Source organism: Ursus americanus, chromosome 3, assembly GCF_024610735.1.
Source record: "Ursus americanus isolate L20-20 chromosome 3, mUrsAme1.1.p, whole genome shotgun sequence".
In the NCBI taxonomy this organism is placed as follows: domain Eukaryota; kingdom Metazoa; phylum Chordata; class Mammalia; order Carnivora; family Ursidae; genus Ursus; species Ursus americanus.
In genome coordinates, this window is record NC_142129.1 from 57,925,741 (window position 1) to 57,952,604 (window position 26,864).

General features: G+C 36.6%; 1 long non-coding RNA gene across 2 annotated transcripts; it reads left to right on the top strand.

The window, feature by feature from the left end:
- Window positions 1–878: 878 nt before the first annotated feature.
- LOC123789593 (uncharacterized) lies at window positions 879–13,373 on the top strand. 2 transcript variants are annotated; one of them, XR_006778843.2, is made up of 3 exons: window positions 879–6,498; window positions 6,801–6,889; window positions 9,261–9,409. It is a non-coding gene; the product is annotated as an uncharacterized LOC123789593 (long non-coding RNA). The 2 variants fall into 2 exon arrangements; XR_015723967.1 differs by lacking the exon at window positions 9,261–9,409 and adding an exon at window positions 13,154–13,373 and having other exon boundaries at window positions 880–6,498.
- Window positions 13,374–26,864: the final 13,491 nt, after the last annotated feature.

Sequence of the window (26,864 nt, forward strand, 5' to 3'; positions counted from 1 at the left end):
GCTAAACTTAGTTGCATTTTGTTCAAGACCAGTTAGAAATTCTTAGGCAAATATCAATAAATGATGTGACAAAACTTCAACTATTGATGCTATTAGCAAATCTAACTTGTTGAAAACAGAGCTTGCAAGCAGGGAGATATTTAAATTTATTCCTATGAAAGTAGTGGGAAACTGAACAAATTAAATTTTAAGAGTTCAAACCTCATATGACATTTACTTTTGAAATCCTATCATTAAGTTTGAGAATAGTTTTATTTGTGGGGATTAAAAGAAAAAAACTATTAAGGAAGCTCCTGTTTTAAAATGGATAACTTTACATTATGTACCAAAAAGGAGCAAAATAGAGAAGGCCTATAATTTTGCAGCATATAAACAATAAAAATGATGAAACAATAAAAATAATAAAAAAGAAAGAAAAATTGATGAATCTTGTTTTGTAAATTATATTTCAAGCAGATCAGTCTGAATGAAAACAAAAATACAAAGTCTATTCTAATTATTGCACTTAAATATTTGCATTTTTCAATAAGAAAAAAATGGTACAAAAATGTCATTCCTTTGCCATATATTTTTCTGAGCTTACTAGATACCTAATAAAGAGAATTTTCACAATTAAATATGTTGTACAGACAAGACTCAAAATAATACAAGTTCAAAATAATAAGACGATATTGGGAAAAAAATCTTCAGAGAAATACCAGTGACGTTCTGTTACAGATAGAAGCAGTTAGGCAACTGATTAAAGTATTTAATAGGTATCCAGAAAAATTATTCTCTTTATGTTATTCTTAATATTCTAGAATCTAGATAATCAGTATGGAGAGTTTTTGTTGTTGTTAGTTTGCTTTCTTCATATGGTTTTGTTATTTTCATTTTTTTAAAAAAATGTTATCTTTGGAAATAGCTTTGAATATACTATTACATAAGTCTACTAATATAATAAAACAGATTTTTGGTTAATACATAAGGGTGTGTGTGTGTGTGTGTGTGTATGAGAGAGAGAAAGAAAAATCATTTCTATTTGATCAATAATTTAGACACCCTTCAATAAACCCTATGTAATGCATTCATAAGTGTCCTAAAGACAGGAAGTTCTTTCACATTCTTTAAGACTGATGTGATATATCCTATGTTGAAGTACTGGAAATGGAACTAAGCGCTCTTCATATTTTAAATGCTAAATGTACAAATTTAGTGAATGTAAGAACTAATGTGTTAGTGCCTTAAAAACCCTTACAAAGTGATAAAAATTTGATGTAATGTATTGAGATCCTTGTGGTTTCGAACATTGATCACTTCAAGAGTCCGTTCAAGGTGATGAAGACTTATTTTGCAGTTCTTAGGTGTGAGAGATTTAGCTTTTCATGCATGAAAAGGTATCTGACAAAAGCCTGTGTTGACTGGCTTGATGTTAAATCTCATTTATGGCGTCTGCCTAGGGTAGTATTTCTCAGTTTGAGGACTGACATTTATCTGCATCAAAATACCCTGCTACTTTCAGGGCTCTGCCTCAGATTTAAAGAATCTGGACCTCAGGAGAAAGTTCTGGCATCTGCATAAATAAATAGCTCCCCAGGAGGATCATTTGCACTCTAACATGTAAAAACCCTTGTTCTAAGGGAAAGGAGGTCCATATATCCTCTCCTATTTCACAAGACGTCTTGTCCCCAGCAGTACTTCTGGTGACCAGAAGCTTCCTTTTGAGCTTGTGATCACTGGTCCTTGACTAGTCTGAAATTTTCTCTCCACTGTCTATAAACAAACTATTCTTTTTCTATTACTTTGAAATATGAATGTTATGTAATGTTTACAGCAAAATACCTGGGACCACATTTAAACAGTTCAAAGTAACTTTTTTCCCCCAAAGAAAACCTTCAGTTGTTACACATAGAGATAGAAAATGGCTGAGGAGTCTTTAGAATAAAAGCCTCCAAACCCAGTCTGGTCATCTGGTGTCCCAGGCTCTTCATCACAAAAATTTGAGCACTGGACCAGATCGTGTCTATGGCCCTTTGTAACTCTGAGCTTCCAGTGAGCAGTCGATCAAAATTACTTCTATATTTTATTTTATTAAATATTTATTTGAGACAGAGAGAGAGACATGCAAGCAGGGGGAGGGGCAGAAGGAGAGGGAGAACAGACTCCCCACTGAGCAGGGAGCCTGACATTGGGGCTCGATCCCAGGACCCTGGATCATGACCTGAGCCAAAGGCAGAAGCTTAACCGACTGAGCCACCTGGGCGCCCCTACATTGCTTCTATATTTTAAAGTACTAAAACCACATTTCTTTTGAAAATATGACCAAATTTGAACTTGAATCAATAATGAACTAATGAGGTTTTATTTCAGAGTATATTCATTAGAATCAGGTCAATGGGGACAACCTTAGAATGAAGTTATAATACAAAAAATAAAATGTCCCTCATCCATCTAAGAATCCTAAAACAATTTACAAACTCTAATTCTTATTTTTCAAACATGATTCCCTTTATAATGCCTATTGCCTTTTCTTGGTTCTCTGTATTTTATTCTGTTCCTACTACAATTAAATTAAAGCAGTTTTATATGAAGAATGATCTGTTTTATCTTCTTTGTGCTTATTATGACCACCACATTTTGACTTACTATTTGATAAATTTCTTCTTTGGCCTTCTTTTTACTTTTTTTGGAGTGAAAAATCTCAGGGAGTCCCTTAATGGGTATTTCGTCTAAAATTAAAAACAAACAAACAGCCATTCACTGCATATGTCTTACTTGGGAACCTTGAGTACAGGGAGTGCATAGACAACTCAGGAAATTCAGGTCATCTGATACATGTGAGTGTGGTCAGCCCTGTGGAGCAGCAGGGAAAGTCCCAGAACACAAAAGGAAATTGCTTACTATATCAGGAAAACATTTGGGTTTTTAATTTATTATTAAACACGAATGGTAAACAACATTTATTACAGAACTGTTATAGTTTTTTCAGAAATGTAACCTCCCGGCTTGAAAAATGCAACCAGAAATAGCTTTTTCTGTGCTTACCTCTCTGTACTAGAATATAGGAAAAACAAAGATGAAATATAAAAGTTAGCTTTATTTGGATTTCTTGATAATTGAAATTCACTGTGTATCCTCATGAGACCCCAGAACTGGTGTGGAAGGCAGGGAATTGAGGTAGATGCTGATAGTTTGTTAACATTTTATTGGCTGACAAATTCAGCCAGCAGTGATTGGGTTTCCTTACAGTTCTTTTTTTTTTTTTTTTTAAGATTTTATTTATTTATTTGACAGAGATAGGGACAGCCAGCGAGAGAGGGAACACAAGCAGGGGGAGTGGGAGAGGAAGAAGCTGGCTCATAGCGGAGGAGCCTGATGTGGGGCTCGATCCCATAACGCCGGGATCATGCCCTGAGCCGAAGGCAGATGCTTAACCACTGTGCCACCCAGGCGCCCCTCCTTACAGTTCTTTAAAAGAATAGAGACTTTGAAAATTTTATAAAACGAGATCTTATTTCCATAGGTCTTTGAGAATTAAAAAAAAAAAGTCCTAAAGAAATGTCAAAATCAGTTGGCATCTTCTGTCTTTTAGAAGATCTTGTAAATCCCATTTGTAAATCCTTTACAGGTCAATTTCCTTGTGGCAGTTTTTACCACTTCATGGATCACTCCCCTAATCCCTTGAAGACTGGTAGCTTACTGTCATTTTCTCCAATAGTCCTCTTGTAATTCTTGGCAATTCAATATCCACATAACTGATCTTCCTAGTATCCTAGCATCTTGATTTCTCGGTCTCCTTGCCGAATGATTTATGTCAGTCATGTTGTCATTACCAATAACTGTAGTTCTGTCATCTTTTCAACTTAAAACATGTCATTCTCTGATCTCTGCATCTTGTCTTTCCAGCTCACTCTCTTGGGTTGTTAGGCATTCCTACCACGTTTCCATTGTCTCTCCCCTCCTCCTGTATTTACTTACTTTCTTAGATGGTTAAATTTTATGGTCAATCATTATAATCAGTGTTTTGGTCTTATTAATCATAAAAAAAGATTAAATCCAACTGTAGATTTTCTTTCTGTCTGCACTCTTATCATTGAATAAGAATAGAGAAAAACACACAACCATGAAACTAGTCTCACCTATCATGATTACATACCTGAAGGAAGTTCTTAATTCTGACCAGCAACCATTATACACTTCCCCAGTCCTATTCATTCTTCCACACTCCACGGCGACCGTTTCATACCCTTCAAACTTTCAACATGTTCTCAGTATTGATTGATGATGTTGTTCCTTAGTTCACTGAAAACAAAAAACTAGAAGCCATCAAAGAGAACTTCACTGACGTAACCACCACCCAAACTTGTTCCCAGTAATGCACTGCTCATGTTCTTAAATAGGGCTAAACTTTGTGCTTGTCTCCCAAGTCCCATCTGCTTCAGTAATTCTGTTTTCCTGTGTCTACTGGATTATTCCTGTCAACATGCAAAAAAGGGTGCTATTTTTCCCCCAACTTTAAAAAAGTTTTCATTTCACTCCTCCTTTGCTTCCAGCTGTCCCTATTCATCTCCATTTACTTTATCTCAAATTCCCTTCAGAGTTGTCTTTAATCATTGTTTCTAATTTTCCTCTTCCCATTCTCCCTTGAACATACTCCAGTTTGGAGTTACCTACCCCCTACCCCACTGCTCCACTGAAATCGCTGTTACCAAAGGCAGCACAATGTCCATGGTGTTAAATCCATAGCAGTTCATGTTCCCTAGGTTACTGACTCTTCAGCAGCATCTAACACCCTTATCACACTGTCCTCCTTAAAATACTTTTCCCCTCTGTTTATAGGACACCTCCCTCACTAGTTTGTCCTTGCAGTCATGTGCCCCTCTTGCTGGGGTTTTCTCATCTCTACAATCCCTAGTCCTCTCAGGGTTCAGGGTTTAGGACTCAATCCTTGAACATTCTAATTGTCTGCACTCCCCTTGTAGGTGCCATTATCCAATCTTATAGTACTAGTACCATCTGTAACACCATCTATAGGCTTAAACCCCCAAATGTGTATCTTTGACTTATAATTCTTCCCTTACTTACAGAACTGTATCCTACTGACATTACTTCTTCAATTATAGCAACAGGTAAAAAATTAACAGAGCTTACTGTGTTCCCAACACTCTTCTTAGTATTTTACACATATTAACTATTTAATCCTCACAACAACCTTATGAGGTAGATAGTGTTATCCTTACTTTTCAGCTAGGAAAACTGTATGAGAGAGAGAATAAGTGATTTACGCAACGTCATACAACCAGCAATGGTTCCAGAATCTATATTGTCATTCCCTATAACATGCTACACCTTCTCTCAAATTAGATAGTTAAAAGGCATCCCTCAGGTGGGGAGACCTCACCCTTGCCAGGAATTTACCTGAGAGAGCCTAGCTGGTAGTTAGTCTTAAGCGCCATGAGATCATGGAGAAAACTGTACCAAAACTTTTTCCTGACTCCTTTCTTCCCTTCTGCTTCAGCTATGACTAAGCTGTGGTCTTCAGGAGAGAGAGAAGATGTAACAGAATAAAGAGAAACTAAGACTAAACCCCTAAACCCCCAGTACCTCTTCTACACACACACACACACACACACACACACACACACACACACACACATTCACTGCACACTTCCCACCGTCAGCAAGCCAAATTGAGAGGGAATGGGGTGTTAGAGCAGGAGAAACCCTAATTTTAGTGAAGTTCAGAGCTGTTTTTCAAACAGACATTGACACATTCATTTTGAACTGAGAATATTTTTATAACTGAGATTACTAAAAGAGTTACCATTTTGAAGAGTACTCAGGCAAATTCTGGATGCTTTGTAAGATGTCAGTCAAGGGCAAATACATAGTTGGTAGTAGAGAGACAAGAGAAGGGGAGGAGAGAAAATCAAAGTGGTTGTTTTCTTTTGTTATCTATGAGGCCTGCTTTTTCAGCATATAGGTCTCCTATTCCCCTGTGCTAACAGGGCATTTTCATCTTTATGAAAATTGTTTCAAAATTAGAACATGCAGTCTATAAACTGTATAGTTTACCTACAACAGACAGCCTAACTTTCCAAGTATGCAGGGTTTCTAACTCTCATTTTTAAAAACAATACAACTTAAACAAAATTAAACCAAGTTTTCTAATACAAAATATCCCTCCTGAGACTTCTGGAATATGGCATAATAGGATTATTTGTTTATTTATTTGCTTTTAAAAATTAGAAAAAAAATCACTTTATGCACCACTTTCTTTAGCTAGCAGTGTGGGAAAGGTGAATAGGTCTAAACTTATTTTCTTCTCTGTTTCAGCGCTTTTGAAAGGCACGAAAGGAAATAAGACCAATCCAGAAATTTATTATTTCTCTCCAATTTTTCCTTTTCCCATATGAGCATAGCCTGGAAGTGCACAGACACACTAGGGAATGATTCCACTGTGTGGGAGAAACATCTGCAGAGTGCGCCATGGACCACCAGACTTGGAGTGAGAAAGAAGTATGTGGGGGCGGAGGCGGCAGACAATAAAAGAAAAACTAGGAGCTGGTTGGGCCCAAACATTCAATGGAATCGCCTAACCTTCAGGTTACCTTTTGTGTTATATAAGACGTCTAAGAGCAATAACACTCATATGAAAAATATTTTTTTAAATGGTGGTGAAATAGAATTCATAGCATACCCTTCAAAAATTTTTTTATTCTGCGAGGATGGGAAACGCTAGTGTGCTGCTTTACACATAACCCTCTATAGAGCCTAAGGTGGGCAGTTTTCATGGGTTTCTTCCTCCCCTTCTTTTGCAGCCACTTACTAAGATGGCCATGCAAAGCCCAGGAGCTACAGGCCTCCACTCAAACCAGAAGGAAGCACAGTGAAGACAGACGAATTCTGAGTAAGTTTGTTGTAAAACATCAGGGGCAAAAAGGGCTCTGGAAATGCAAATGATTATCATTAGAAAGTAATATGTGACTACTGAAGAAACATTTGAAAGAATAATGTGGTTTCGCAAAACAAGCCTACAATCTGCATTCAATCAAAACTGACCAAAAATGCTTGCAATGGTTCTTTGTACTGTTGGGAGCCAAATGCTTTCTGGAACTCATGAAGCAAGTTTTACCAAGTGGCACATTACCAACGGAGTATTAGTGAAACAATAACCAGCCTTAGAGTTGACTTTTCCAATAAAAGGGAGACTCTCCAACTGTAATGGCCAAGGTATTGAGAGTGACAAGAATATCGATATACCTGTAAATGCTCACAGATGAGTTTTATGCATTGGTTTGTTTTAGTCTATAGCATGTGTAACTGGACATCTTGCCCACCCAATAGCTTATGCATGAGGAAAATTAAAATTCAATGTACAGAGTTTTGAAAATCATATGGGGCAGACCTATACTTAGAAGACTGGACTGGAAGAACACATGCCACAAACTGGTGGAACCTGCTTAATGAGATTTGATTCTGGGCCAATTTAATAAGTCTCTTAAATGCAATGGTATTGAAATTCTATTAATCTTATTCTTATAGAAAACAAGACATACATTCTTTCTGGATTGTGGTGTTCACTATTCACCTTTGGATCAGAGCCTAAGTGAGCCAGCCTTTTGGGCTCTAATCTTGACAAAGAAATTTCTAGCCCTGGCTATGATTAAGTCTCAGACAAATCATCTGCCTTCACCCCCCCCCCCCCGGTTCACACCTGGCATTCACAAGAAGAGCAGCCTCCTTGGGATCCAGACTGGCAGTCATAAGGCAGAAGCCCCGCTGTCTTTTATGAAAGAAATACTTATCCTGGGGCCATATATCATATATCGCCTAAGTGCATGGCTTAGCAGATGTCATGGACACTCAGAAATCCTAGGCTTCATTCACTCACCTACCAAAAACAGAAATATATTCGTCAATAGTTTTTTTTTTTTTCAACAAAATACCATCATAAAGTTAGAATGAAGTTGAGCCTCAGTGCGTTTACTGCCAAAAAACAGACAGGCAAACTGAAACACCCTAGATTTTCTAACTTAAATATATCATGCCTTTTAGTTTCTATTTATTTTTCTAAGAGAGAGAGTCTGATAAAATTAGTTAAAATCAATACTCAACCAAAATGGTACATTGAAGAATAATGTGGTGATGACCTCTTTGAAGATTGATATTAAGGTTATATTATAAAATGAATATAAAATAATTTCATGAATCTTATAGAAATATTCTTCTTCTATATTCTGGAGGAGGTTTAAAAGAATAGATTTTTATTTTATTATATAGTGCCAGTACTACATGTATAACATGCACTCGAATAATCAAACAATTCATTTGTAACTCTCATGATTCCCTTAAATAATCTTTGTTTCCTCCCTTCCTTCCTACCCCCTTGTTTTTCTTTCCTGTTCTCCAAAGAGAACATTTTATTTACTTTATTTATTTTATTTTCAAGATTTAGAAATTCAGATTCAAATGAGCATACAGGTATTGGAAATACAGATTAAGTATAAAATTATTGTCAAAATATTCAGATTGGTGGTTATGAGATAAAATTAAAGACTGTTTCCCCAGGAGGTATTATTTTTAATAGTGTTTTTAACTTATTAAAACATGCTCTTTTCTGCCTAATTAAAATGTCCTTAACAATCCCATTGTAGAAAACTGTACTTGCAAAGGGCGCATTTATCTAGGTTTATGAGTATTAAAATCTCAATGTTGTCTTTGTGCAGCCCCTCATGGCATTAAAGAGAATTGGTTTTATACAGTTTTTCATTTGAATGCAACTACTGGAGGCTAAAAGGCCTAATTCACTCTCATGTGACTGCAATTTGGCCTCTAAACCTAGAGGCTACAAATAATCAATTTCATGGCTCGTGTATTAATTCATTGAATCTTCACTTGTCCCTACTAAGTAGTATTATCTCTGTTTTCTAGTTGAGGAAAGTGAGCCTTCAAGAGGGTAAGCAACTTGGTAAAAAGTGGTTAAACAGAATCTGCAGGACAACTAGGAGTGCTCAAATCTAAAATCTGGTATATTACCTCGTCTCTCACTGAACTTTATAAAAGCCATGAACAAAATCTAGACAAATAAAGGTATTTAAGTGAAGATGGTACTGGTAAAGTAGTCAGCTTTTTCAAGAAAAGCGACTCATCTAAAGTATGAAATAACCATTTTGCATATTGGAAATTGAAGCATCAGAATATTATGACAGGTAATAAAAAATGAATACTGTTGAATAAAATGAATAAAAAAATGTCTACTGTTCTCGTTCACCCTACAGAATGGATGGGCACTATGAGATGTATTTACTTGGAACTTCTTCCAACTGTGTGAGTTTTGGATATGAAAAATTTTATTTTCTCTGAAGTCAGGAAGGAGCACAGGAAATATGTAAAGAGAAGAGAGTACACATCTAAAGGCAGAACCCACCTCAATTGGCATCATGATTTAAAAAAAAATTAAAACATATTTAAACTAAAGAAATACATTCTCCAATATGTATTTTTATTGTGGTAAAACATACGTAACATAAATTGGCCATTTTATGCTTTTTAAGTGTACAGTTCAGTAGCATTAAATACATTCACATTATTGTGTAACTATCACCACCACCCATCTCCAGACCTTTTCATCTTCCAAAACTGAAACTACGTACTCATTAAACATTAACTTTCTATTCCTCCTCTCCCTCCATTTCTTGGAAATTACCATTCTACCTTCTGTCTATGATTCTGAGTACTCCAGATATCTCATAGAAGTGGAATCATACCATATCACCATTGTGATGGGCTTATTTCATTTAATATAATGTTTTCAAAATTCACCCATGCTGCAATATTTGTTAGCATTTCCTACTCTTTTAAAGCTGGATATTACATTATATGTGTATCACATTTTGTTTTTCTTTCATCCACTGGTGGACATTTGGTTTGCTTCTACCTTTTGGCCCTTATGAAAATGCTACTATGAAGATGGGTGTACAATGTGTGTTTTTATCTATAATTATAAATTTTAACTAGATACCCTAAGAAGCTTGAGACATCCCTGGGTTCTACATCATTCACTAATATTAAACTTTCCTGTTTACTGTCTTGGGAGCTGCATCTACTAAAACTAAATAGAGCAAATCCAAACAAAACCACTACCATCAAAAAAGCATGTATCTAAATGCTTGTAATTTCATGGTACAGTGAGTATTAAAATTAAAGAAAAATTAAGGGAGGATTCCAATTTAAGATAAAATAGTGGACCTACAAGTCTATCCCCCTTCTTCCTAAAAATCTATTACATCAGGAGGAATAGAATAAAGTATGTATCTAAAAACAAAGAAGAGAATAGGAGGGGAGGGATTAGAAAGCCAGAAAGAAAGCCAATTCATGGATGAGTAATGACTGGTAAAGTAGTACAACATGTGACCCAGTGAAGAATATAGGTAGTGGAGGGCTCTAGCTAAGGAGGAGAGAGGTTTGTATCTGAAGGAGCTCTACAGATAGAAGTGGAAAGTAGGAATGAAATACCAGTATTAAAATAAGAATTAATTGAAATTTTATGTTGATGACTTCTCTGCACTTAGCATGAATGAAATGCCAAGAGCCAGGTGACACCATCCCTGAAAAGAGGAAGGAGAATTCCTCTCCAATAAACTCTGAACAATTTAGGAGTTGGTGCCAGAACAAAGCCTTTTTCCTTTTAGCATTTAATAGTTCCAAAATGTAATGCAACTCTCCTTGCTTGTTCACCTGAAAGCTAAGATTGAGAGTCAAGAATCTCTACTTATGTACAAAGTACATACAGTCATTTTTACGACAGCCTCTTTCTCAGATGAGAAGAGGCACCAAGAAACACCAGATATATGGGGAAAGTCAGCAAAACAAAAAAGAAACAACTTATAAAACAGGGACAGAAAAAAAGCTATAACAAAAATCTATCTTCACTAGGGTGAAGAAATTTGTGCAAACTAGAAACACCACCTTTTTCCCCCTTTCTATTAACTCTATAACATCACCATGAAATTTACATGCACTAAAGGATCCTAAGTGCTTTTAGGGAGAAAAACAGGGGTAGCAAAGGGGTTTCAGTCTCTTCCATTGCAGTACTCTGGTGGAAGATAGGTCTCTCTATATACCTTCCAAGTCAGAGGGAAAAGGAAGTTTAACCTAGAATTCTAAATCAGCTGATCTAACAATGAAGTGGGCACACAGAATAAAGGCATTTAAGGCATACAATGCCTCAGAAAAACTTCCCTAGGAAAATTTCTCTCAGAGAATTTTTTGAGGAAGCACTCTGACAAAATAAGAAATAAGCAGAGAAAAGAAATGGTGGTCCAGCAAACAGTTCGGCTTTTTCAAAAAGATAGTGAGGGGATTTCTTAGGATGAAGCATACAACCACGAAGAGGTTGGCACAGGAAAGAGATCGGCTGAGTAAGGAGGGATGACAGGAGTGGAGTAAAACTGATAATATGATTAAGAACTTGGGAATAGGGGTGCCTGGGTGGCACAGCGGTTAAGCGTCTGCCTTCGGCTCAGGGCGTGATCCCGGCATTATGGGATCGAGCCCCACATCAGGCTCCTCTGCTAGGAGCCTGCTTCTTCCTCTCCCACTCCCCCTGCTTGTGTTCCCTCTCTCGCTGGCTGTCTCTATCTCTGTCAAATAAATAAAATAAATCTTAAAAAAAAAAGAATACCTGCATTTAAAAAAAAAAGAACTTGGGAATAATTGAGGACTGGGGGGTATAAAAATGAAAATTAATTTTAATTTGTACCGCAAATATTTGTTTCAGAGACATAGGCGTGGAGACTGGACCCATAATAATAAGTATCATAATATAATTAACAAGTCTTTATAGGCTTTTACTTAGAATGGTTGTTAGTAATGTTGGACAGTATAACCATGGGTGTTGAATAGAATGTGTATGTCATTAACCTTAAAATTATAAAACTGGAGGTTCAGAAGACAAGTAGGAAGGTGGAAAGAGGATAAAGAAAAGTGGGGAAATTGGTGGAAGCTCTAATAACTTCTGTTTTACAGAGAGGAGTCAATAGATGCTATTTATGGATTAATAAAATAGATAAAAAACGGGGATTTAAGAAAGCCCTCTGAAACAGAGGGGGAGAGAGATGTAGCAAGGGATGGATATGAGCCAATTGCTTTCTCATCATAACAAATCAGTAGACAATGTCTACATTTTGTGACTCAATAGAGAGTGTTGTAGAAGAAAATTTAGAGATCAAGGTAAGCATCAGTGGAACCCAAACCAGAAAACAGAAAGATTTACTTTGGAAGGAATAGAATTGTTGGTGGGCTGGGAGGGCACTGTTTATTTTCATTATTTTATATTATTTTTATTATATAATCCTTCTTACATTTTTTGTTTAAAAGGCAACGTGAATATTTATTGTATTTTATGTAAGTCCTTAATTTAAAGGAAAATAAGTACTAGGATGAAGAGATTTGTGCAAACAAACTAGAAACATCACCTTTTCCCCCCTTTTCTGTTAACTCAGATATTACCTTTTTTCTTTGCTTGATTTTTTTTTTTCACATTCATAGACCTCACCTCATTAAAAGCAGTGCCCTTTTTCCCATTAGTCTCTAAGATTTTGGAGAGAGCTAATGGATTCCCTAATTGGTAAAAGTACTCTAGATCCAACAAAAAGTGGTTCTAAATCATTGTTTTTTTTTCCCTCTGAGAACATTAGATCTGCATTATCTTTTAGTGTTTATGAAGCACTTTATCAAGACCTTCACAGTAAATCTAACCTGTGAGGCAGGTATGCAATATCCTGTTGTGAAAGATTAAATGACATGTCTAGGTCATATCGTTGATGAGTGAGTGACAAGTAATAAGAGCCCACATCTTTTTGACGCAGGCAAAAAGTCAAAGTGCCTACACTTTTGTGTCTGAATGCACAGAACCCTGCGAATTCTATCAGAAACCTGTCATTTCAGTAACACTAAAACTGCTCTCCTCTTGTGCTTTCTCCTGTTACAGGAGAATACAAGAGCAACGTGTGCTCGCTACACTCCTATACCGTGCAGAGTGTCCTTTCTGATCACAAGTAGGAAACATTCTTTCATCTGTTCAGTTCTAAACCTGAAAAATTCGCACATTTACATGCTTACTGGCAAAACTGAATCTGGTGCAGATCAGAAACTTGCATCTGTGTTACAGGCCTCGTCCCCATGCAAAAGAGGGAAGCCTGAAGGAACAAGATGATGGACTTCTTTTTGATGCCTCAACCACTGCAAGAGGATGTGTAAATAATAGAATTTATGAGATTCTTTTTTCATTTCTCTCTTGATCATGCAAGTAGATATAAATACTAAAGTAGGCAATTAGACAAAGGTAAATTAGATTGCTATAATGTAATAAAAGGAAATGACAGGCATGTCATGAATTTTGTTAGCCTTTTTTTCTGATGCCATTACATCTTCTAGGACTCCATGCATACTTGACAACATAGGATTAAATACAAATTTCAGAATTAATCTTTCCCATTTTTAACAAAATTCCCAATTCCCAATTCTCTCCAGCCATGAATTCTATATGTTGTTGATGAATTAATTTGAAACCCCTGTTAATTAATATTTCTTCTATATATGATATATATATATATTGATATATATATATATATATTTAAAGTTATACAGTAGTGAAAATGGAATGGTTGATAAGGACTACTCATGTTATTATTACTTTTAAAAATATATTGTAGGGATGCCTGGGTGGGTCAGTCCGTTAAGCGTTCACCTTCGGCTCAGGTCATGATCTCAGGGTGCTGGGATCAAGCCCTGTGTTGGGCTTCCTGCTCCTGGGGAGCCTGCTTCTCCCTCTCACTGCTGTTCATGCTGTCTCTCTCACTATCTCTCTGTCTCTCAAATAAGTAAGTAAAATCTTTAAAGAAATACATTGATATATATATCTTAGATTTCAAAGATCAAAATGCCATGTGAACATAGGTAAACTCCTTTTTTCAACATAATGTCATTTGCGAATTAACAGTAGGAAATGGAAACTTAAGATGGAGGTTAGATCCTATATAGAGAAGAGACAGAATAATAGAACCATAAAGAAATAAAGGAATTAGGGACTATTTTGAAAACAGTCGGATGTTTCCTTATTACTTCATTCCACTTCAAGCACCATAATCCCTACATATACTAATCCATGAATCCCCCCCACCAAATAATAATCGTTCTCTGTTTAAAAACTACTGTCCCTTGTGGGACTGCTTAGACTGGCTATAGCAATGCTAAGTACATGAAGTCTAAAAGAAGGGAAAAAAATATTCTCCTTTCCACTGCAAGACAGTCATATTAAACATCTCTTTTCTTTTTTGATACTGACATCTATTGGAAAACAGGAGAATACGTGCATGTTGTTTTTTGAAATCAAATAAAAACCAATTAAACTTAAGGCCTCAATTTAAATTAAAAATTAAGAGTGTATAATAGATTAATCATTTTAATGATACCATTCTCTAACTGTCCCAAAACACAATTATATGAGCTTTCAATCAGACCTCTTTTAAAGCCAGTAGTTATTGCAAATATAATTATATATACTTTAAAACTCATGTGCTCTAGGTAGCGTGTTCATGATTCAAAGTAACAATTGAACATTAGCTAGTGAAAGAAAAGGGTCAAGTTTGATTTAAGTTCAAGTGTTCTCTGTCAGGCTCTCTGAAGATTTTTCTTTCTACCATTATGGATTGATAGCATAAAGAAAGGACAGTTATTTGAAATACTTTAATTGATTCAATTCTATCCTCTTAAAAATATTTAGGGAATATTTTAATTGAGTTTTTCCAAATCTGTTTGGCACTTGGGCTAAATTATGTGTGCCAGTAAAGCATGTATGTTCACTGTGTAACTAGTACCTAAATCTCTCTTCAAATTAAGTAAATCTACTTACTAAACCTACATGGAGTGTTTCATGTCTAAAGGAACTCTCAGACAGCACCAGGGAAGTATAGAACACACAGCCTGTTCGATAAAACAGCCTGTGAAGTATACGTTGAGCTTGGGTGCAGGTTTTACCAAATATCCCATTATTTTCCTTTGAGCTTTTACCAATATAAGAACATCAAGAATGTGAGGGAGAAAAGTATTTTTCTTAAAATTTAACTTCCAAAATGTAAATGTTTGTTTTACAAAAATTACAAACTACATGATTGTTATACAAATGCAAATAGTGTATAGAGTAAGAAGTGATAATTCCTCTTTGCCTCACTTGCTACTTTCCTCCTCCCAGATAACAACAGTTAACTTTAAAAAATGTAAAAATTTTAAAGAAGTAACAATCCCTTCACTGCTATCAGGGAACACTTGTCCTCAATATTTTATGAACATAATTTCGGACTTCTCACATCTGTAAACTAAGATATAAATAAGAAAGATAAAATGTGATCATACTCTTCACATTATTTTAAAATTTGAAATGTATTAAAGTTAACATGACATTTACAGAATTAAAATAAATTGAAATAAAGCCAAAGGAGTCATTGAGCTTTGGATAAATGTTTCTTTACACTAAAAAAATATTAATTCCTAAAGATAGGCCCCACTAAACATGACAGGAAAATCATGAAGATAAAATAAAAGAAATATAAATAAAAATACAATTTTCCTTAAACTACATTTTCAAATGTATGCAGTGTCCGTTGGCTCTTTGGTGTGCAAGATCTTTATCATTTGTAAACTTAAACTCCCAACTTCCTTTTCAATCCTTACCCCATTTTTTTAGCCTTGTTAGTTGTACATAGTCATGTTTCTATAATTACAAGTACTACTATTTAGCAGTTTTACCTATTTTTTATTTCATTTATATATTTTTATTATGTTATATTCACATTTCTTTTACCACTGCATTCATAGTTTTCTTTTGGATCTCAAGGTGACGATCTGTGGGCCAGATAATATAGCTTAATTTCAATTTGTGTTCCAGGGAATAAATCTTACTCATAGTGATATAAGAAATCAATGTGACTTCAAAATTTTTTAGAGTTGATACTATATAAAAGACCAAAAGATGGAGCATTTATTCCATAAAAACAGATGACATTTTTGCTCTTCCTATAAAATGACATATACCATGCTTTTTCTTTGTTTTTGCTTGTTTGTTTGTTTGTTTGTTTAATCTATACAGGGGTGGAATCCTTTCAACAAGCTCCTTTCCATGTACTTGGCCTCTCCAGAGTGTACAGAGAACTTTATTCAATAGAACAAAGGTGAAAAAAATATCAAATTCAGTAAAAAAAAAAAAAAAAAAGATACATAGATGAAAGATAGATGATAGATAGATAGATAGATAGATAGATAGATAGATAGATAGATAATAGCCAAAGAGAAGCTATGAAGAAATATTTTACCTTTTAAAGCAGATGCAACGGGATATAATTATTTCAGAAGCCCTTCTCTTTGAGATTTGCCTCTCATCTAAATTATTTATGTCTATCAATTAGGATGGTAAGATGTTTCAGATCTAACAGCTTTACCAGATAGTGTTTGTATCTGGATGCAAAGGAGAGGAACACAGCAGAATACCAACTTCTTCCTCAGTATGTCACCTATCTGTTCCTCCATGCATTATGGACTCTGAAAAAGCATCATTCTTCTCTCCAGCATGTGGAGGCAGTGAGATGCTCAACTGAGTCCTCAAAGTCCGTTCCTACCATAATGGGACTGGGAATTGTGGAACTCTACTGGATCTCTCACACTTAACTTTCAAAAAAGAATGTTTCCAAACACCAGTGGAAGTCTTAGGGTTGCATCCTGTCGACAAATGTTGCTCTTCACTCCAACTAAGTCAAACGTATGGTTTTCTTTAGGTCTTGATGTTTTAGTCAATCAAAGCGCAATCGGTGGATCTACCTCATGTTTTCCAAGGCCTAAAAATGACTATTGCAGTCTCACTTCTGATACTGTCTGTGAGACTAAAAGTAACTAAGTATGTACTTCAACCTGACCCTAAGACACTTGTGGAAGAAACTTGAATTGGAATTGTTTAAGCAACACATCCTTACCTAGTGATACTCACTTACTGAGATTTACTTGATGTCTGGCATATATCCACTGTGGACAGCTCCCTACCTCTGTCAGATGTTAGCAACCCTGTGCTCAAAGGGTAGCCATACACACTTCCTACCTCCTCATTCCTGACTGAGCTATCCTCAGGGTTACAATGAAGACTATAGTTTAATTTAGGATTTCTTGGCTACAAACAATTAACAAATTTAATCTGCAACATCTGTGCCTCCAAGTCTTATTGTGGTGAATAGAACTCTCTGGTATGTCTTTGTGTTGCAACCCAAAAGAAGAGCATTCTTCACTGCCTTATGAGATGTAGTTATAAATTTGAGATTATACCAGGCCTTCAGTACTTGTTCCATATGTGGCCTCTAGTGCTGGGCCACAGAGATGGTTACTTAGATATGGGGCTTTATCACCATCTCTGAGATAGTGCATCTCTTGACTATTTCTGATATTCTTTAAACTCAACTCACAACTGTGGCATGACACTTTCCACGAATTTCTCAAGTTTCTTAAAAATTATTTCAAGGTTTATAATAGTCAAAAGAAAGACAATTTAAATGTTAATTAATAAGAAATTCGTTAAAAATAATTTATGATACACACATGTAGTGGAATGCTAGGCAACTAATTAAATAATCATGCAAATCTTTTTGTTATTAACATGAAAAGACATAGTAAGTTGCTTAGTGGAAGAAAGTCATAGTTAAATACATTAAAATAGACAAATCTCCCATGCAGAATAATTCCAACTAATTTATATAGATACTCTGCCCTCAAGGAACTGGAACTTATATCCCCACAACATAAGTGTAGTCTGTGCATAGTGACTTCCTTCCAAAGAGTACAGTATGGGAAGGGGGAAAAAGTATATACTTCAGGGGCACCTGGATCACTCAGTCGATTAAGTGTCTGCCTTTGGCTCAGGTCATGATCTCAGGGTCTTGGGATCAAGCACCACATAGGGCTCTCCGTTAAGTGGGCAGTCTGCTTCTCCTTCTCAGTCCCCCTCTGTGCTATAAATAAATAAATAAACAAACAAATAAATAAATAAAAATCTTAAAAAAAAGTACACACTTCACATTGGCAAACACTACTTCATCAGGTAAACAAGGTCAACATCAATAATGATAATTCATACTGATAGTCTATACCCTTGATATGATGTGATGATGGCATTTTGCCTATGTGATCTTCCTTCCAAAATCCCCTGTCTAACCATGAGGGAAAAAAAGGTCAAGCTGAATGCAGTGACATTCTGCAAAGTACCTGACCAGTACTTTTCAAGACCATCAAGATCTTCAAAAACAAGGAAAGTCTCAGAAATTACCAAGAAAGTCTCAGAAATTACCATAGGCAAGAGGACATGAAAGCTGCACAAAAAATGTGATATCCTCGTTGGGATCCTGAAACAGAAAAGGGACATTAGGTAAAAACTTGAAAAACAGCATGCAGTATGGACGCTAGTTAATAATGGTGTATCAGGTCTTTCAACCATGTTGAGTTAATTTTTGTGTGTGGTATAAGATAGTGGTCCAATATCACTCTTTTGCATGTGGCTGTCCGGTGTTTTGAACACCATTTATTGAAGATACTGTCCTTTCTCTGTTGTATATTCTTGGCTCCTTTGTCATAAATTAATTAGCCGTGTATGTTGGGGGTTATTTCTGGGCTTTCTACTCTGTTCCATTGATCTATACATCATACTTTTTTCTTAATTGTGATAAATATACCATACTAATGTAACAAACTGGATATGGGGCATATGGAAAGACTACACTTTTATGTACAATTTTTTTGTAAATCTAAAACAATTTAAAATATTTTGAATGTTAAAAAATAAAAACAAACATAAACATTGTGCATGGTATATTTCTGTTAATGTTAAATATGTGTACACATATGTGTGCACATCCCTAGCAAGACATGTGGCATGACGTTATAATATGCTAACCTTGGTTGTCCTTTGATGGTGAGCTTTCCTTTTGTTTATCTGTATTTTTTCTGTATTAGTTATTTATTATTGTATACTAAAAATAAACAAATGTAAAATCAATCTTCTGTCCCCTTTTAAGTAGCACATTTTATCTGTAAGCTATAAAAATCTTACACAATATGTTTGTTTTCTCACAAAACAAGAGATCCAGAGGAAAGGTGAGTTCTCCTCATATACACAACAGAGCTCTGGAAGCACTGCACTCTTTTGGCTCTGTGTCCTCAGCATGCCAGCTTTGTCGTCAGGCTTGCTTCCCTCGTGGTGACAAGATAAATGACAGCATTAATTTCCTGACAACATGCTTTCTTGCTCATCTCCTACAACCTTGGAGAAGAGAGGCAAGCCATCTCCTACAACCTTGGAGAAAAGATTTGAACCAACTCGGATCACTGTGCCCACCCCTAACTGGTAACATTCGCCACCTCCTAATACAAATGCTCACTGTTTTAAGCCATGTTTCCTGAACCAGTCAATGTCAAGGGAGTAGGGAATCATGGCTTAGGTCAAGTCAGGATCCCCTTGGAGCTGGAAATGGAGTTAATGTCTCCTGAAACATGGGTTGCCTGGAGAGGACAAAATGAAGTCTGCAATAGACCTCCTGAAGGAAAGTTTCAGTATGCAAATGAGCCACATCTGCCCTGGCGATTGATTCCTACTGGCTAAATAAAGTAGTAGGAATGGACACCAACTATTCACAATCTACCTGCATTTGGGACCTTCAATAGCTCCACTTAAGAGAAATAAACTAATGGTATGATCTACCAATCTGGAAATCTATGTCCATGAAAAAAAAAGTGGGGGGGGGGATGGAACAAGAAGCCAGAAGTGTCATTCTGACAGATGCCATTTGTCAAAGAAGAAAACATCACAAGTGGGCAAAAGGAGCTCCCACCGTAACACACGGGGCTTACATTTTAACCTACAACAGCGGTCAGCCGAGATGGTAGCTACAGGCCATTTCAGCTTCCTGCCATGTTTTTGTACAGCCTGGGAAGTAAGGATGGGCTTCAGTGTTTTAAACGGTAGAAAAAAAAAAATTAAGAGTAGTATTTTGTACACATGAAAATTAAATGGAATTGAAATTTCAGTGTCCATAAAGTTTCACTGGCCACAGCCACACTCACTTATTTACATCTTGTCTGTGGCTACTTTTACACTACATGTTGGAAGAGTTGGGTAGTTGTGACAAAGACCATCTGGCCTACAGAGCAGAAGATATTTACTGTATGGCCCTTTATAGGAGAAGAGCCAGCCTCTGACCTGCAGTCAATCAGGGACGTTGCTACCTACCTTAGTGGAGGTGAGTCCCAGTCTCTCCAGCCAGGTGTGTGCCCACCTCCGTGAGGCTTCTTTCCCAATACCAACCACTGCTCTTCTGGTTATCCTGAAATCACTAACAGAAGGATTTTGCCCCTGGAACAACTCTCCCAGGGGGCTCTGAATTAGGTCAGAACAGTACATGCATTAATCCAACCCCAAGGCTGGAAATGATCTTTTTTCCCATTGCCTAGTCCAAATAATTTCCAACTATGTCGTTGCATGCAGCCTCTTAGAATTTCTGCAGTGGGAGTGGCATTAAAGACATAGGCACCCTCTTGCAAAGACTGGACATTGGCATGAAGGCATGGGGTTTATTTTAGGTGTCTTTCTTTCACATCCAACATACTTAAACCATTTTAATTCTCCTGTTGTTTTTGAGCCACAGGTTTCTTTTTTTTTTTTTTTTTTTAAAGATTTTATTTATTTATCCGACAGAGATAGAGACAGCCAGCGAGAGAGGGAACACAAGCAGGGGGAGTGGGAGAGGAAGAAGCAGGCTCATAGCAGAAGAGCCTGATGTGGGGCTCGATCCCAGATCGCCGGGATCACGCCCTGAGCCGAAGGCAGACGCTTAACCGCTGTGCCACCCAGGCGCCCCGAGCCACAGGTTTCTAACACCCCCAAAGTGAATTGAGTGTGAGCTCCATCTAGTGACAGAGCAGTCATACTCTTGTGAGTATTTTCAGCCCTGTTGTCTTAGGAACTCTTTCCACTGTCTGTTGCTATGAAAACACTTAGGCCTAAAAATAGCCTGCCTCCTAGAGAAAGATACTTCCTCTTATGTAATTAACCAGTGCAGAGCCAAATGAAGACTAACTGGTGGCGGGGATACTAAAGCCTGAGGACAAGCCCTGGAATCCACAGATAACCCTCCACAACTCCCTCCTTGGCTCTGTATGTATATTAACATTTGGGCAGCACACAGGCTATCCAGGTCCAAACAATTTTAAGCTTAAGATCTCAATAATGCTTTGCAGTTTAAAAACAGGAAAATTTGATGTAACCATCCATATATAAAAGGCCAATGGAGGCCCCCTCTGTTTTCTTTCTTTTTTTTCCTTTGCTTTTCTTAAATCGTTACTTTGGTTGCACTGCTTATTAAGGCCCTTGAGACCTGCTAGCACTTGCTGACCATCTCCTCCCCCTGCAGTGGATATGCTAGGCTGAGTTTAAAGCCAAAGAGTATATGTACTCTGAGGTTGCCAAAGCTAGCTAACGGCCTGTACCTTTACTAAGGCCAGTGCAGCCGGCATTACTTGCTAATCCCCATGCAACCAGAGTCTACAGAGTATGTCTATATCTCACAGGTATATGTTTGCTGAGATAAGTTTGGGCCCTGCACCATTGCTGGGACCTGCTTTGACTCAGTATACTCACCATATTTCTTTAGAGACAGCCGGTTGCCTGTGGACAAGATTGCCGTATGCTACAATGAATGATGATGTCTACATCTTATATTTATTAAGATTTAGAACTATTCCCCCAGGACACAGCATTTAAAGTCCGTTACACTTACATGTCTGGAACATCTTGCAAAACCATAGGATTTGGAATTTTAAATGTCTATTATATACAGTTAAAAACATATATAGGTTTATGATGCCAAAGTATTGATACTGGATGGTAGATTTAAGTTTCTTGCTTGGGTTGGCCTTAAAGAAGCTTCTAATGTGGTTGAAAAGCTCTCAGAAAGTGATCTTAGCCAAGCAACTTTAGATAGACATGAACTTTCAGTTTTCAGTCTGTTCTGAGAACCTAGTGAATGGCTGAAATGTGTTATAAGTGCTTTTAAAAAGTCCTATGATTTCTTTCTTCCCTTCTTAGTAGGTTGTAATGGCCTTCTGAGTACACAAACTTTAAAGCACGTGGTCATCTTTGAATTGTACTGTTCAAGAATGGTCAGCTTGTGTAAAAAAGTGTAATGTAGTTATACAGTTTCTTTTGTCAGAATTTTCTTTTTAGCTCTTCCTGCAGAATGCCACTTGCAATATGCCTACTATTATCAGATAGAAAGCTCTTCCGTGATAATTCTTTTGAATAAAACAAATCCGAAGGAAAATTTTTATCCCTTAATTTTCAGTATATATTCTATTTAATAACTAGCTTCATTAATAAAACAATGTTTTGGGTTTTTTTTTAAGATTTTATTTATTTATTTGAGAGAGAGAGGAAGAGCACAAGCCAGGGGAAGAGACAGAGGAGGAGGGAGAAGCAGACTTCATGCTGAGCAAGGAGCCAGACACAGGGCTCGATCCCAGCACCCTGGGATCATGACCTGAGCCGAAGGCAGACGCGTAAGTGATTGATCCACCATTGAGGTGCCCCAATAAAGCAATATTTTAAGACAATGTTTTACATAAGTTTTTCACTTTCAACACTGAATATAACCAAAACTCATCAATCTTTATTTCTTTTTTTTTTTAACAATTGATGAATTTATTTAAGGGGCTCTTTGTAATATTTTTTATAATAATATTTTTTATTATATTATGTTAGTCACCATACAGTACATCCCTAGTTTTTGACGTAAAGTTCCATGATTCATTACTTCTGTATAACACCCAGTGCTCAATCATTATTTCTAAATAGGGTTTTCAAATTCTCCCCAGAATATTCTTTCATATATTTCAGTGAAGGTGAAGTAACTTTTTAAAATTAAAATACAATTGACATATCCTATTAGTTTCAGATGTACATCATAGTCATTCAATATTTTTATACATTGCAAAATGATCCCCACGATATGTCTAGTTACCATCTGTCACCCTTCTAAATGTAAGTGTCTCTTATAAAAGGGGAACTACTATGTAATTTCCAGAGCTTCTCCTGTGTCTGCTGTTTCTCAAAAATAACCAGTTTAAGATAATCCTGTGCCAAAGACACATCTTTTGGGATGACAAATTCTGCTTCCCTTCACAGGAAAATGTCTCTCTTTTTCTAGGATGAGGCATGGAAGCTGAGGTAATTCAGTGACTTTTCACTTAGTAGCCACAGTAGGGACATGACTGATTCAAGATCAAGTCCTTAGTTTTCCTATTGTTTAGTTGCTTGGTTTGTGAAGTCACATTGTCTTCTAACACATTTCCTGATACTTCTGGTTATTTGTATTTTTCTATAAGAAATTACTTCACTAAGAATTAGGAGTAAAACATTACATAAATGAATAAACAACTCAAAATTAATTCACACTTGTGGCATCTGTAGATATGCAACTCCTCTAATAAAGGTTTTGTTGGCTTAAAGCGCCCTGGCCACTTTGTGTATATGTCTCAGGGAGAGGGTTAAGGAGAGAGGTGAGTAAGAAGGAGCAAATGGGGATTTCATGGCCACACTTCACTTGCCTTGAAACTCTTCCCATCACTGGAAAAAATGCAAACCCCGTTTACAATGACAAAGTATAAAATTCAGGGAGAATATAAGTAAAAATAATGGGCTTTGGGGCAGTTCACCCCAGAATGTGCCATTTTGGCGTGTGGTTTATTTCAAGCTGAAAACAATTGGGGTCCAAAGGAGTCAGAAGGAACTCTTTGTCTCCCCTTTAAGTGCCTAAAAGAATTTAGATAGAAAGCCTGGTTTAGGAAGAGACCTACACCAGAGATAGCTTTCTATGTCAGAAAGACTCATCTGCAGAGCATGGCAAACTGGTTCTTTCTATCTTCCTGTGTATTGTTTTCTTCCCCTTTGAAGTCCCAGACCCTTACCCCCTTCTCCTTAGCCCAGGATTACATATAAACCTCAATTGTCTGACTTTCAGGGAGCCTCTCACGTCTTTGTGGAGCTCCCACCCATACCCAATTAAATTTGGTTTTCTCCTGTTAATCCATCTTATGTCAATTTAATTATTATTAAGTTCTAAAGAACCTAGAAGGGGAGAAGGAGAAAGAGTCCCTCCCCCAAAACAACCTACATCAGCATACTCATAAGTGAGGAATGAGGGAATACTTTTGTCTGACAGCATTAAAGCTCTCTGGGGCAGCTTATGACACTGTATTTTTCTTCCCTTCATTTTGGGAGTATGATGTGGAGCTCAAAGGACACACTATTGCATTCCTTCATATGAATATGTCCATCTCTGTACTTCATCTAGCAATGCTCCCAAATTCCTAGGCATAATTTTTTCTTCTTAATCACAAATTGTAGTCACCAGTTCATTCACAGGTCAGACAAAATTGCTATTTCCCACAACTCTTCAGCTTTGTAGACTTTGGGAAGGTTTTTCCCCCCCTTTTTATTTTTTCTTCCTAGAAATCAAGAAAACATGGGCATACATCTTCTTTTTTTGAGGAGTAGCCTATCGTATAGCTCAAATACTTGTCAAAGAGATGCTGAAAATCCCTGCCATCACTGTGAGCTATGCGTGCGTGACCACTTTGAAAAGAACTTTAGTTAAAGCCTCAGTGTTTCCTGTATATGAATTTTACTTCATCTACTCATATTTTTGTTCAGCTGAAAAGCAGTAAGACATAAGAAACATAAAAATATTTTCAATTCATGAGCTTTTATTGGGAAGAGAACTTTTCTGGCTACACTTGCCCTAAATCACCGTTGCAGAAAACAACTTGAAAGGAGAAAAAGTACTAAAACAAATACAAAAAAGAGGAAAATAACTGACATTAATTGTACTAACCCTTGGCACACCTAATGTCCTAGACAGTTCTCACACTTTTTGGTAGCTCAGGATAGAGACCACCTTGCCATGTTAAGGCATTCCCGATTCCTTAAATCCTGTGAGAGCCCACCTCTTCCTGTGAAGCTGGAAATGCCATATTCATTATTTCCCAGCCTGCCTTGTGGGTAGGGCACAGCTGTATGCCCTATGTTCTGCCAGACTATGATTTGGAGGCTAGTGATGCAAAGAAGCAAGAGCTATAGCATTCTCTTTGAAAGAGTGGTGGCTGCAGGGGAACAGTCCCTGAGATGGAGTGCTGACTGTATTGACAACCATGTAAAACATCCATGGCAGCCATTTTCTGCTGTGGAAAAGCTTGTAGTCTGAGTGGGTGCAGACAATGTCCTCATTCGACCATTTCTCTAGCACAGTTAGGAGCATTATTCTTTGCTGTATTTCTGACCTTAGTTCTTCAGCCCTTCTCATGATGCTATGTATTACTCAATATTCTGTGATAAATTCCTTTTCTGCTTAAGTCAGCCAGAGCTGATTTATGTAACTTATAACTAAAAATACTGACTGACATACCAAGCAATTATCTTCTTATATAAGGAGAAATCATTTTGAAAGTCCATTCAAACCATTTGGAATTACTTCCAAGTCAAAATACTATATAATGAATTCTGAGAAGCCAGATTAAATTATTTTATGATGTGATTCCTTCAGAAAATTAGTTGGAACTATTTGTGTGGTTAAACTTATCCCACTCCAAACATTTTTTTTTAAATTTACTGAATAGATCACTACTTTTCACACATATAAAATAATCTGTTATTGAAAATGATGTGCTCTTGCATGAATTGCATTATTTTATTTTTGTATCCCCACAGCACCAATTCAATATTAAAAAATAAATAAAACATTTTATACTCAATTAACTTTTCATTATTAATTTATTATTGGATTGATTGTTTTGGAAATGTGAGCAGGCAGCATGATCAGAAAATCATCATTTTACTTGTGAACATATGGTCTGTTATTAATACTTGTTAATGCAGCTCAATTTGTTATATTGGATACATTAAATAGGAAAAAAATAGGACATTTGCTATTCAATGAATATTAAAATGTTTAAAGAAATGAAAGTAACTTTTGGGGGGGACCAATGTTTGCAATTGGTAATTATGGCTTAGAGATATTTTGGATTTATCTTGTAGAACATGCTTAGAACAAACTTATGCAAAAAGGGAGAGATCTATTTTGAGGGTACAAAGCTATGTTATGAAAGCTAAGAATAAAAAGTACACTGGTGGGATGCCTGGGTGGCTCAGTCAGTTAAGCATCTGCCTTCAGCTCAGGTCATGATTCCAGGGTCCTGGTATCAAGCCCCATATTGGAATCCCTGCTCAGTGGGGAGTCTGCTTCTCCTTCTCCTTTTTCCCTTGCCCTGCTTGTGCTCTCTATCGCTCCCCCTGCCAAATAAATAAAATCTTAAAAAAAAAAAAAGTACACTGGGGATTTATAATGAAAGAGAGGAAACTAGAGAATCCTGGGAGTCATTCTTTGTTCACTCTCTCTCTCCTTCTCTCTCTCTTTTCCTTTGGGGCAATATATATTATTACAGCTGTTCTTTTACATCTCCTCCATTGTTATATCTCTAGTTCAACTTTCCTTGTTTCTCTATACACAAGTTCCCCAGCTACAGAACTTTCATCACTTCAGTACCAACTACCTACAGAGATCTGGTGCAAAATATCTCAGTTTCCATTTTACTGGAGGGAATTTGACTAAACTCAAATGTCCACCATAAGCAACTGGGCACAGACAGTGCAGTCATACATATAAGCAGCTTGCACAGACCTTACCTCATGAGATTTTTGTTTTGGGGAATGTACACCTCAGAAAAAGCATCGTTGTGAAGTTGGG